The following is a 13,389-nucleotide window of genomic DNA, read 5'->3' on the forward strand; positions in this document are numbered from 1 at the left end:
GGCGCACGGCCCAGGAGGGAGTTCCGCGCGGCCGCCCCCGCGCCCCGGCCCCGCGCCGCACTCACCGACGACCGCTGGTGGCCGGAACGCCAGCTCGGCCCGGCGCGGACGCCGGGGCGCGGGGGCGGCCGAGCGCCGGTGGAACGCAGGCAGCGGCGGGCTCCGCCGCCTTCCCGCCGGCCGCCGAGCCCTGCGAGGCCGAGGGGATCGCGGAGCCGAGCGCGGGCGAGGGCGGCGCGGGCCCGCTTTGTGGTGAGCTCCGCGGGCTGCGGGCAGATCCGGTGGCGCCGCGCGGCCGCTGCTGCTGCTGCTGCTGCTGCTGCTGCTGCTGCTGCTCCCGCTGCTGCTGCTGCTGCTGCTGCTGCTGCTGCTGCTGCTCCCGCTCCCGCTGCTGCTGCTGGCGCTGGAGAGGCGGCGGCGGCGCCCCCGACGGTCCCTCCGCCTCGAACCGCCTTTGGGTCACTGACACACACTGGGAGGGAGGAGAAGGGACTAGCGGGAGGGCGGGGCCTGAGGGGTTCTGGGCTGGGCCACATCGGGAGGCGGTGCCGAGGGGACTCTTGGGAACTGTAGTTCTCTGACTGAGAGAAAAAAAAAAAAGCCTCTGTTGTGAAGGAGCCTACTGCTCACTCCGCGTTGTGCATGCGCGAGGGGATTGGGGCGGGGACTGTTGCCATGGTCACAGATTCACTAAGCCTGAAGGTTCAGGACTGTAGTTGACTAAACAAGGCCGGTCTTGTGTCTTTGGTGCCACTGGGTTCCGGCCCATAGCCAGTCTCTCCTGCTTCACCCCACCCCCAACAACTTTAAAGTGCCCAGTGAAATCTCACTTCCTCCCGACATGGCCGTCTCCCTGGCTGCTTAGATTTCTTCTGCAAATCATAAAGACTTCCTAACCTTGCCTCCAAGGTGCTTAACATCTGGTTGTTCTTAGTATTTTAACAGTTAGGTTATAAAACTGTTAGGAGCATCACCATTGGCAGAATCCCATAATTTCTTTGCTCGATTAGTTACGACGTTTAACTTCAGTACAAGCAAAAGTAAAGTTCAGTATTAATAGCATTGTTGAATCATTGTACAGCAATTTGTCCATCTGAAAGCCTGTAATTCTTCAGATAGCCAAATTCTATCAATATCAGTTCAAAAGGAAGTGGAGAGTTCAGAACTGTTCAGTGTATATATTAGCCAGTTTTAATTTGGTAATGAGAAACCTGAGCCAAAGTATGGATACGCTGTTGAGCTTCTCAGCTAAGTCTACACCCATTCTAGGTACCCAGATAAGCATAGGTAGTGAGAAGTGTGTGAAAGCCAGGACTCAGTCTTGGAGGTAACCTGCCTCCATTTCTCTCGATAGACTACCTAGAACCCTGCATTCTAGAAGACAAAAGTTCATGCCAGGGAATCAGACATCTATTTCAAGAAGGAAAACTAAGGATTTTCAAATAATCTCAGGAACAGAAAGTGTGGGTGCCCACAGGCCACAGAATTATTTGCTCATTCAAGAAACATGTGCACAGAGCCAGGAGAGTGGTCAGCAGTTAAGAGCACTGGCTGCTCTTCCAAAGGAGCCAGGTTCAATTCCCAGCACCCACAAGGAGATTTACAACCATCTGTAACTTCAGTCCCAGGGAACTGAGCACCATCTTCTAGCCTCATTGTCACACAGACATATATGCAGGCAAAACACCTACATTTGAAATATTTAATGTATGTATTTAAGTAAAATGCTAAAGAGCAAGTAAGCATGTTAACTATGTACCAGGCACTTTATTGGAACTAAAAAGACAGAGCTATAAAAAGAGAAAAGAAGCACGCTTTGTATTCAAAGTCCTTTCCCTGCCAAGGAAGAGACAGATAAATGGACTCAGTGTGATCTATGCTGTCATAGGAAAATTCATAGTACCTCAGACTTGGGCAGGGTTAGGAAGTGCTTCAAAGATCATTTGAATGTGGGGATGACTCACAATTTTTATGTCTGTGTATTTTAGTAGCAATGGGGAAAGACAGAAGTGAAGGAGAGGATAAAATGCAAAGACACATAGGCTAATGAGCATTTTTGCCAGCAGAGGTAGAATAGCTATGGGCAGAGAGGCAAAAGGAAACTTCAAAAGACTAAATGAGAAAGCTAAGCCCATGAAGATTTTGGATACTATACTAAAATAGGTCATTTTTTTTTTTTCCCCTGGGAGAGTAGATAGCAAACAGATGAAATTTTGATAAGATACATGCTTTAGAAAAATCAGTCTGTCAGACATAGTGTGTGTAAAGGGACCACGGCAGTGCTTATAAGGGAAAACATTTCATTGGGGCTGGCTTATAGGCTCAGCGCTTTAGTCCGTTATAGTCATGTTGAGGAACATGGTGACATAGGCAGGCATGGTACTGGAGAAGGGACCAAGAGTTCTCCATCTACATCAGCAACAGCAAGACAAGACAGAGACGCTGGGTCCGGCCAGAGCTTTTGGTGGACCGCAAAGCCCACCCTAAGTGACATGTTCGCTCCAGCAAAGTCACATCCACGCTAACAAGGCCACACCTCCTAGAGTGTCATTCCCCATGAGTCTGTAGGGGCCATTTTCATTCAGACCACCACAGGAGTCTATTACAGTATTATTGAGGAATGGATAGAGACTGAACTGAGGCATGGGCAGTACAGGGAGACAAAACTGAGTATAATTAGGCCCTACTTAGAGACCAGAATTCTCTGATGTTTGAGAGATAAAGAGTGACAGGAAGTTATGAGTGGTGGTGCTTTTGGTTGCAAGCATCAGAAACCAAGCTTCAACTGACTTAAGCAATAAAGAAGAGATTTTGACCCACCTAGCTAAAAAAAAAAATTATCCAGATGGTTACAGGAATGATTGAATCAACAGCTCACCGAGGTCATTAAAGACCTCCTTCTTTCTTATTTGTGTTGCTTTCCTTTCCTGAGTGTTAGTTTTCTGGTCAAGTGACAGTCGCCGACAACTGCTGTCTTACCATCTGTGTCTAGGAAAATATAAGAAGAAAGTCTCTTTTGGAAGCTCTTTTAAGAAAGGACTAAAAATTCTTTCCCTAGAGCCTCAAGCCATTGATTTTGTTGCCCATGCATAAATTAAAAATGGTGGCCAGCAGATTGCACGAGGTACTCTCCAGATGAAGACACATGCTCACTGCTAGAGCAAGAGTAGGTCATGATGAGGAGGTTATCTTGATAAAATTGTGCTGATTGACTGAAATAAGCAGCATGGAGGCTGAGAAGGACATCACAGTATCTACTAAAGGAAGAAGCCAAGGATGGCTCCCAGATTTCCAGCTTTCAACTTTACAGGCTAGTGATGCCATTCCTTAAAAATGCAGTCGGTTGCTTTTGAGAGTGGTTTGTGTAGTGTCCTTTGGATAAACTGAGTTTGAGATGACTCTGGAATGCGTAGATGGAGGGTACGTTGAGGAGTTAAGACTATGACTCTGGAAAAGATTGGGGCCATAGAAGGCACAGTAGAACAGCCGTCATCATTGGCTGCTGAGGTGGTGGTGATAGAACTCCTTGCTATGGTGTATGTAGCATAAAAGGAGAAATCAGTAACAGAACCTTGGAGAACACTACACTGAAGACATAGACAGCCAGATCGAGAGAGGGGATTCCTAGGAAAGTAACAAGAGAACTGGGATATGTGGAGAGGGTGGCCAGGAAAATCAAATCTATCACCAGGTGTGACGTCAGTACTGGCAAGGACCCGCATGATAGGACTAGCAGTCAACAGTGAAGCGACTATGATCAGCATCTTTCATATACTGAAAGAGAAATTTGAGATAGAAAAAAAATAGAACCTAGAGACTAAAATTACAACTTCTAAAATAAAAGTTTGCTGGATAGGATTAGAACTCAGGGACGCTTAGCCACTGAGCGAATTAAGGCAGTCAAAGGAAAATAAAAATAGTACGCCTGAAGACAGAGCAATAGACTCTTTCCAAAATAAAGCACATTAAACGCACACATACACACACCAAAGAAAAAGCCCCCAAACACTAAAGGAAAAAGTCCCTCAAACAGAGTGTGGTTTGTGAAATAATAACAAATATTCTAATATTTGTATGATTTGCAGCTCCTGGTAAGAGACCGGCCATCAGTGTGACATAAACGTTGTTTGAAGTAACATATCTGAAAGTCTTTAATATTTGGTGAAAATTATAAACCCGGTTATTTGAGAAGCTTAATGAACCCTATCCAGGGTAAATGCACACATATACAAAACCCGCCACTGGATGTGAGAGATGGTTCAGTGGGGTATATCAGCTTGCTCCCTACACTAGCAGCCTGAGTGCCAAAAATTGTAAACATGTAAGATCTCCCTCCATTAAAACTAGTTTAAGATAATTTAAAGCAAAAACAACAACACGGAATGATAAGACTATAACTTGCACAGAAGTAAAATGTTTTGCAGTAAATAACTTCAAGGACTGAAGGAGGGAACAGAATCATCGTTTAGATTGAATTGTGGTAAGAAGAAGAGCATATTCTGAAAAGCAGAATAGCTGTCAGAAGTAAAACAAGTATGAATACATGATAGTGAAGATAAAATGAAAGTTAATCATAAAACAAGCAAACCGTGGATGGAGAAGCAGAAACACAGAAGTTATGTCCTTAATGATCACGGAGCTGACAAGCCTGTTCGGAACTCTGATTTAAGATTCAGAGGAAGACAAGTCTCTATCCTGCTCAAAGGTGGTCCCGGTTCTTCACAGCTCAATCTATGTGCAGCAGCCATGAGCCAACAGCAGTTTGATGAAATGAAATATGTCCTCGGATTCAGGTGTGCCCATACATCGCAACTTCATCCTCGCTCCAAGGTGCATGTATTTAGTGATAAGTTCATCTTTTAGATAAACATCTCTATTCCTATATGTTTTTTTTTCCTCTTCTTTCTTCCTTACTATTATTCCATGTGTGCATAGGCATGGATACTAAAGGGCAACTTTGTAAAATTGATCCTCTTATTCTACCTTCACAGGGGTCCTGGAAATCACACTCAAAGTCGCCAGGCTTTCAGAGGTGGCTCCTTTCCTTGCTGAGGCGTTCCTCTGGCTCCTTTTTAATTTTTTTGTTTTGTTTGGACACAGTGCCTCTGTGTGACCTAGGCTTGTTTCAAACTTGCTGTATAGCACAGGCTAGTCTCAAACTTGCTATCCTCTTGCCTCTGCCTCCTGAATACTGGAATTGTAAGCATATGCCACCAGGCCCACATCCAGTTTTTCCTGAATGATCAAACACATACAAATGCTTGGTATAGTCCTTAGGCTATAGATACAGTAAATAGTAAGCACCTTATAATACTTTGGTCTGAGCCACAATAATAAAGTAGATACAACCTAATTTATATAATTGCTGTACGGTAAACATGGGTGTAGAAATGAAGGTGATGTCCGTATCACCGGTGTCATGTATGGAGAGCTTTGAAGCCCTTTTTGAAACTCCGTCTTTAATTTCACAGTATAGTTCTAGACAGCTCTTCAGTTCTCCAGTACTGGCAAGCCTGAAGCTGGACATGGTGGTGCAGGCCTTTGATCCCAACACTTGGGAGGCAGAAGCAGGTGGCTCTTTGTGAATTCAAGGCTAGCCTGGTCTACAGAGTGAGTTCCAGGACAGTCAGGGCTACAAAGAGGAACCCTGTCTCAATAATAATAATCATCATCATCATCACCACCATCATCATCATCCAGGACAGTTCTGTCACGGAAAACGAGTGCACTTCCAAATCTTATCCATTCATTCTCCAAATGTAATTTCATGTCTATGTGTCCTTGCAGCTCTGCTTTTTGCTATGCCGTCTGACTACGTAAGACTCAACTAAAACTCTGTCTCTGCTCTGTCCTCAAACAAGCACTCAATGTTTAGGATATGAACAGAAGTTTTCTAATGTGGACACAGTGCCACTCAGCTTTCCTCTAAGGACAACACGTGCCCGGGATGGACATCTGAAAAGGGAAAAGGTTCGTCTGGGCTCGTGGTTTGGTGGTTTCCGTGTCCTGTTGCTTCTGGGCCTGTGAGAAGCTGCACATGTGCACAGCAAGCACCGTGTGAAGCCTGGGAAGCTGCTGCGCCTCCTCTTCAAGCCACCCTGCCACCCCAGCACCGCACGGGCCCTGAGGAGACTCTGGAAAAAACATCCACTCCAAAACAACGCTCCCTGGATAGAACTTCCTGATAAGTAATCCAGGGTTAACTGAGCATACCAGTCTTTTCTCGCAACTTGAGGAAATAACTGTGAACCTATTTTCTTCTTTCATGGCAATGTTTCATCTGCTCCAAATGAACATATCTATCTTCTTAGGTTTACAATTTAAAAGAATTCCAAGGGGACTTCCTCTTTTGGGGGCCAGGAAGATCTAGACCACATATTACATTCTGTTGAACTTCTTGAACTTCTGAGTGACAATTTTGTGTGCTTGTGTTCATTTTGATGTTCAAATTACAAGCAGTTTATCTTTCAGCGCTCCAACCTTCCAACATTGCTTCCCAAAATAAGACTGTTCTCTCCTAATATCCACAGAATCTCCAAATAGCACACAGTCAGCATGGAGCATGCTCCTATTTTAAACCTGTGAATGGCACACAATTTGAAGGCTTGGGCTTTCACTCAAAAGATTTGTAGGCCCCAAATACTGGCTATGACATTTTGGATATATTTGGAAAATGTCAAAGACAAGCTTGTTAGGATTTTAACGTTTTAAAAGGAAATTCTTGTTCAAAAAGGAATACAGCCTGGATAGTCTCAGCGTTAGAGAAAATAACATGTAGATGAGGGGTTGTTCTAGAGCATCAAAAGGTAGCAGGCCTGATGGCACACACTCACAATCTCAGTGCCTGGGAGGCAAAGGCAAGAAGGATGCAAACCAGAGAGCCAGACTGTGTAGTTAGACCCTATCTCAAGAAACACACCAAACCAAACTATGAAATGAGAAAAGTGGCAAACTCATAATGAAAAGACATGGTTTTCCATTCTTAAAGTTGACTTTTTTTTTTTCCAATGGACTAATCTTTTGTCTGTTTATTTGAGAAAGTGTCTCATGCAACCCAGGCTCTCCTAGTGCTCTCCTATTGAACTTCTGATCCTCCTGCTTCTTCTTCCCAAGTAAAAGCATTCATTACCTCCACATCTGTTTTTTATTTAAACGCAAAATCTCATTTCCTCCTGTGACGAACAAAGGAGCTCACTCAGTACATTAACAATAAGCAAACCATACAACTACTGAGGGGAAGGATGTCCCTTTGACTAACTACATATACATACATATATATATTGTTTGTTTTGTCTTAATTGCATAAACTATGGTTACAGACTATGGATACAGAAACTGGTTCATTATCATCTCCCCAAACCCTTTTAATCAGGTAAATAAAGTAAAATGTTTTATGGGCACCTTTAAAGAAATAGGGAGTAGCAGGAATGCAAAGAATAAAACAATTTTACCTGAGAATGCAGAAAAATAATATGTCAGAGAGAAGGTAGCAATCATGCCAGACCCCAGGAAACAAGCAGGTGCTAACCAAATAGGTGATTAATACGAAGATTTAGCATGACTCCGGCTTTTAGAAGTTCAGAAGGGTGAAAGAGCTGGGCCATTTAGAGGTGAATGGTGACACCGAAAAATCTAGGAGCACAGAAGTCTTTGCATCTCATCTCATTCCAAGAAGTTTGGCAATAGGCTCTGTTAAATGATTTCCGACAGAAGAGGGAGTCCAGACTTGTGTTTGAGTGTAGTGACTAGCATAAGAATATGAAACAGAAGCTGCTCGTGATGGCGCACACCTTTATTCCCAGCACTCAGAGGCAGAGGCAGGCAGATCTCCATGAGCTCGAGGCCAGCCTGGTCTACAGTGTGAGTTCCAGGACAGCCAGAGGACTGCACTGAGAAACCCTGTCTCAAAAGTCGCAGATCTCTATATATGCAACAGTACAGGTGAGACAGTACAGTACAAACATAGCCTGCATCATTTCACATCGCGTTCATTGTCCTACTCCAGAGAATATGCATCTTCCTATTATAATTTTACTTATTAAAATTATAATTATATTAAAATTTTTATTTGTACATTTATGTGATTAAAGAAACCAGACATCTTTGGAAAGAATATTGGCCATTTGGAAATCCTTCCTTTGAAGGGTCTAAGTTAAAATTTTGTGTTTTGTCATCTTTTTTTTTATAATGATGAGAGTTCTTAAATATTCTGGTTCTGTACCTAGTTGTGTGTGTGTGACTGTGTGCATTGATACATATTTTACTCTAGTCTAATTTTCTCTTGCCACAAAGGTAGTGTAAATGCAGACCCTACACTCAGTGGTTATGGAACTTTGGGTTTAGGGCTCTTGTGGAATTTTTTTCTACTCACAGTTCAGGACAGAAAACAAATTATTCGCTACTGGTCCCGCCTGATAGTTGACTCTTTCCCACCTCCTTTTGCTGAATGCACAGCTATTTGTAAGGTTTTAGCACAGATTCCAAACTGCAGGTGCAAGGGGACTTCTTTCCATGTAGGATCATCAGAAGCCGGTCCCCGCCCCAAGCCCTTTATTGCAGGTCGCTGGCTTCCCAGAAATTGCCCTGGAAAGTTTCTTCTCAGTGTCACTCGTACTGTTGTCACTTGCACCATAGTTCTGTGTGTCTATATCAGGTTAGTTTGCTCTGACTGTTATGGTGCAGGATCCTCTTGCCCATAGGTACTGGGGATTGGACCCAGCTCCTGAGAAATGATGTGTTACACCCTAGCTGAAGGAAAAGCCTATTTGTAATTCATTTTTTAAAACTGTGTAAAACAATTTGCTACATCTTTCTATTTTACTCTTACAAAATGTTTTACTAACACTTTAAAACATACGCCTGACTTTGGAAAGTGCTGTTTCATAATGCTTGGGCAAAAGAGAAATGTATGTTCTGCCATGTATTAGCACCTTTGGAGTAAAACCAGGGATATTTAGTAATTGATGGGGAATTGTGGTGGCTAATTTTATCTCAGCTGGATACAGGATAGAATCATTTGAGATGAGGAAATCCCAACTGAGAAAATGTCTCCCTAAGACTGGGCTGTGGGCAAGCCTGTAGAGCATTTTCTCAATTAGTGATTGGTGGGAGTGTGGAGCAGCTAATTGTGGGTGGGGCCATCCCTAGCCTAGCAGTCCTGGGTTCTGTAAGAGAGCAGACTGAGCAAGTCAAGGGAGCAAGCCAGGAAGCAACATTCCTCCATTCCTCCATGGGCTCCGTATCAACTCCTGCCTCCAGGTTCCTGCCTGTTGGAGTTCCTGTCCTGACTTCCTTCAACAATGTACTAAGATGTGCATGTATAAACCAAATAGACCCTTTCCTGCCTAACTTGTTTTTGTTCAAGGTGTTTCATCATAGCAATGGTAACCTAAGACAGGAATACTAGATGGGAGGGAGTTTAGGGTACTACCTTACTTAAATTTGATGAGTTAAGAGAATATAAATTCGTGGCACTTCATTTGATTCTGTTTCATCCCTCCAGCTAAGTGGAGATCCGAATAACCTGACTCTTCCTATTAATTTCCTCTAGTTCTGTACCGTCGGCAATTCAAGTAGTAAGCTATTCATGTAACGCTTTAGTTTATTTCTTCTTACTGTCTGCATTGGCCTGAGGGGCAGCTCCGGCAGGTTGGACACCTCTCTGGCTTCTGCGTCCCAGCTTTCTGGATCTCCAGCACTGCTGTTTCCTCCAGGGAGTCTCCCTTGCAGTTTCCCTTCCTGCCTCACTCAGCAGCTTCTCTCACTAGTGCCGCCTCCACAGTTACCTCTGAGATAAGTTGCTGCACAACTCCACCCACTGTGCCCTGTAGAAAGCTCCCAGCCTCCCTACCAACCTGAGTCACCACATGCTCCCTTCTGCTGTTAGCGGCCAGGACTCCTGTCCTAGGCTGATAAAATCAGTATCTCAGATTAGCACACAGGCAATTCCATTTGCTAGACGTAGCCAACCTGAGCTTTAACAACGGGTGGGAGATTTCCTATAAAAAGCAAAGCAAAACAAAACTAAAATACCACAAAGTGTTCTTTTGAAACCTTTTCATTATTAAAAAAGTTAGCATATACAGTAAGAGCAAACATAGACCAATGACCTACAAGAATCCCTCACTCACCTTCAACAGTTCCAAAGAGTGGTCAGTTTAGCTCTGTTTCTACCTCGACCACACCCACTGGTTATTTAAAAACAAACCCCAGATGCTGTGTAATTTCTTTTATATCTGTATATGCCACCCTTTAAAAGGAAGCAGCCTTTTTAAATATAATATCATATCTAAAAATTTTAAAAAGCCAAGTAATTTCCTAATACTGTCAAATATCCTGTTCTTACGGAGATCTTCTTTGTACTCACTGTGTGGTTTTGCTTGCTTGCTTGCCTGTTTTTCTCTATGTGAGAATTCCAAAGACCATATAGAGACAGTGAAAAAGCTAATGATAAAGAGATGAGAGAGGTGCTGAAAAGCATATTCTCCTAAAGAAAGCTACTTATCTAACTGAGACACCTAAATATGCCTGGCCATATTTAACAATATTTAAGAATATTGTGAGAAGCTATCCCTACCTCACAGAAAATGAAATCCAAGAAAGCCCTGCCAATCACAGATAGTTTTACTAATCAATAAGAATAAAAGGGAATTCAACAAAAACCTTGTTCTATTTAAAGTGGTGGGATTGCTGTAAAATAAAAACACATAATTTCAGAACTATCATTTATACAGTTTCTGCATCTCATTGTCCGAATTGAGCTATGCACAGCTTTTGAGACTATTTTCTGCCTATTGCAAGTAGTTGCTGTTCAGTTTTCAACCGTAGCTACCTACTTACTTTTGTATTCTTCAGTTCCAGATTCCAGTAGGGCTAGGAGTTATGGACAAGTAGGTGGTACTTAAAAGTCAAGTCAGAACATGTCTAATTGCACTGAAGACAGGTCCCGCGTATGGCTTCAAAAGGTAACAAAGGGCTGGGTGAGTGACTGTGTAATGGTAAATTTAGGGTCAGATCTGAGACTTGGAATGATCCTTAGCTGGCAGTCATTGTCGCCTCTCACCTCCTGAAAACGATGTCTGCTGTGTTGTAATCACTGAGGAAAAGCCAAATGCCTTCTGGGATGTTCTGATCTTGCCAAGAATACCCTCTTCCCTGAGCTCTTATCTACTCTGTGGGAAAGCTTTTGAATTTCAAGTCTCTATCGGGCCACACCTAAATCCTAGCCACCCCACCCTAACTTGTGTCTGTGCCTCAAACAGCCTCGTAGGTAGTTTACAGGGAAAATGCCCAAGGGAAGGAGATAATTAGAAGTGATGACATGTGTGCCTATTTTTATATGTGACACAGAAATCACTGTTAGGATTCTGTTAATGTCAGAGTCAATAGGCATAGTAGGTCTTGGTAAGTAAGCAGAAGCCCGGCACAGTAAGAACCTTGTTCTGTGGCTATTGAGCAATGGCACTGATACGGCATAAAATAAGCCCTTTCACAACTTGAAGCTCAGCCGAACCTTTGTTGACGCAATTTCTGGATTTAATTGTTCAATGCAGCCACAAACGCATCCCACTTAATGAGATTATTTCACTGTCTCCGACAATTTGTTGAGACTCATTCTTTCAGCCATAACTATTCACTCTCATTTTTCCCTCTCCATTTCTAAATTCCAACAAGTTATTCAGTTGGAGGATTAGATTTGCGCTAATGGCTAAAGACAAATAGATGATATTTGGACACAGAGAAATGGAATGCACAGTGCAAATACTTTACAATATTATCCAAGTCTGAAGTGAGTAAGGTGTTAAGCTCTATAAACATAACCACTGGGAACTTCTACTGATAACATGGTGAGTTTTTAGACTTGGCTGTTGACATATTGGCCACTTGTGAGTAAAAGGCAAACATTTGTACGTGATAATGCTGGAAAACTGGTTGGCTTAGAGAAAAACCTTTAAATCTATTTTTACAAATGGAACAGAGAAAATAGAGCCAAATCACATAAGAAAAACAAATCGGAAAGGATAGCTTACATCCAGTTCTATAATGTAAAAATGTTAAATGGCTTGAGACCAGTAGTCAAACAGGATCCCATAAGCCAGAGTAAATTGGAGCTGTTAATAATACATAAGAGAAGAAAAGGGAGGAGGAAGAGGAAGGGAAAGAGGAGGAGGGAAAGGAGGAGATACAGCAGCAGCAACAGTAATATGACTAAAGCTCACAAAATTTTCTAGTAGACAGTTTTAATTTTCAACTTACTTTTAGGTACATATGTTCTATCAGCCCCAGATCAAAGAAGACTAGAAGCAACAGAGATGCTTTCCTAAGCTCCAAAGATCCTAACATTGTGCGTTACCAACAAGCTACCTACGAGGCTGATTACATGAATTAATTAGTAACATAAATTTCTGAGGTAGGCAATACCGTTCACTTCATTTTACATGCAAGAAAACTGAGACAGAGAGAGTGAATAATTTGTCCACAGTCACACAGTGAAAGGTGGGAGGGTCTGAATTCAAACATAAATGTTTGCCAGAGCCCCCACTTCTAGAGAAGAATAGCGAAACCCAGGTGCAACATGCCTGGAAGGGGGAGAAGGCCTGGGGTCCGTGCCCTTGACAGTTGTTGGATAGTTGACTAACTTTCCAAGTATCACAGTTAGTAAACAGTGCTTCTGGAGTTGGATTCCAAGTCTGTCTGACACCCAGGCTTACTCTCTCCTGTATCTCAGTAACAACCCCCACAAGCACAGTCACTTAGAACGCATTCTCCTCAATACAGAAGGCAGCAGCCCTGAGTACGTTCCACTGGAACTCACTGGGGCCCCTGGGGTCGAATGCAGGCTGAGCAGAGCAGTAGTGAAGGTAGAAAATGAATGCCCTGGTCAATCACCAACAAGTGGGCATATTTTGTTGACTCTTTAAGAAAGCAGGGGAATGTATATTTTTAAAAGTTTTAAAAAATGTTTAACACCAATGTAGGTTTGGAGTAATGAGCTTAAAGTTGTAGAAAATTCTCCTGTGTGGATTCCCTTTTTCTAAAATATTAGATAAAGAGTTTTAGGCTAGAAAATCATACAAATAGATACACTAATTACAAGGTGACATTATTTTGTGTCACAGAAGCCAACAAAAATAGCCCTCACACTTTAATAACAACTTGGATGACAAAATTATTTAAACTATAACTTAAAGTGAATCAAACAGTTAGTAAAATTAAGTAATCTCATTCCCCTGATTACAATTTTGTGACAGTTAACAAATATTCTTAAAAAAAAACCTTTGAAATGAAAGTTGACATAGTCACACCAAGTAAACAGATTTCTGAAAAGAATGATGCATTTAGTCTTCCTTCCTTCCTTCCTTCCTTCCTTCCTTCCTTCCTTCCTTCCTT

The 13,389-nt window shown here is 42.7% G+C and overlaps 1 protein-coding gene across 1 annotated transcript in view; it reads right to left on the minus strand.

The window, feature by feature from the left end:
* Peli1 (pellino E3 ubiquitin protein ligase 1) overlaps window positions 1-131 on the minus strand; it is a 56,008-nt gene extending 55,877 nt beyond the window's left edge. Inside the window, exon 1 of the mRNA XM_055629047.1 lies at window positions 66-131. The gene's annotated coding sequence lies outside the window, so the exon portion shown is untranslated. The remainder of the gene's footprint in view (window positions 1-65) is intronic.
* Between the last annotated feature and the right edge of the window lie 13,258 nt (window positions 132-13,389).

The sequence above is a fragment of the Psammomys obesus genome, unplaced genomic scaffold (genome assembly GCF_907164565.1).
Source record: "Psammomys obesus unplaced genomic scaffold, mPsaObe1.curated_primary_1811, whole genome shotgun sequence".
NCBI lineage: Eukaryota > Metazoa > Chordata > Mammalia > Rodentia > Muridae > Psammomys > Psammomys obesus.